The 349-nt window shown below is 31.2% G+C and overlaps 1 long non-coding RNA gene across 2 annotated transcripts in view; it reads right to left on the reverse strand.

Moving 5' to 3' along the window:
- LOC131237506 (uncharacterized) overlaps positions 1–349 on the reverse strand; it is a 33,796-nt gene that overhangs the window by 33,309 nt on the left and 138 nt on the right. The gene's annotated exons all lie outside the window — the stretch shown is intronic.

Here is a 349-nt window from a genome sequence, read left to right on the forward strand (position 1 = left end):
TGTCAACTATGCATCCATGTGGGTCCTATCTAGTAACGTACTCAAAGAAAGATGGAAATTGATATAAAGTAATTGATCATTGAAGATATTAACAACAAAAACCATTGAGAATTACTATTAACTAGAGTACTTGGTGATTGAAACATGGCTAAGGACCAATTGGTGTTTGGATTTATTTTTTTAATTCCATCGTCCATAATTTTTTGAAGTTATTTGGGCCTTGCATTGAAGCATTAGCAACATGATTTATGGAAAGCAAGATTTTTAAGATGTGTAGATCCAAAAATCCAAATAGGCTCTATCTATCTTTCTTTCTTTCTTTTAGCTAATTGCTTTCTAAAATTGTGAC

Source organism: Magnolia sinica, chromosome 2 (genome assembly GCF_029962835.1).
Source record: "Magnolia sinica isolate HGM2019 chromosome 2, MsV1, whole genome shotgun sequence".
NCBI classification, from domain to species: domain Eukaryota; kingdom Viridiplantae; phylum Streptophyta; class Magnoliopsida; order Magnoliales; family Magnoliaceae; genus Magnolia; species Magnolia sinica.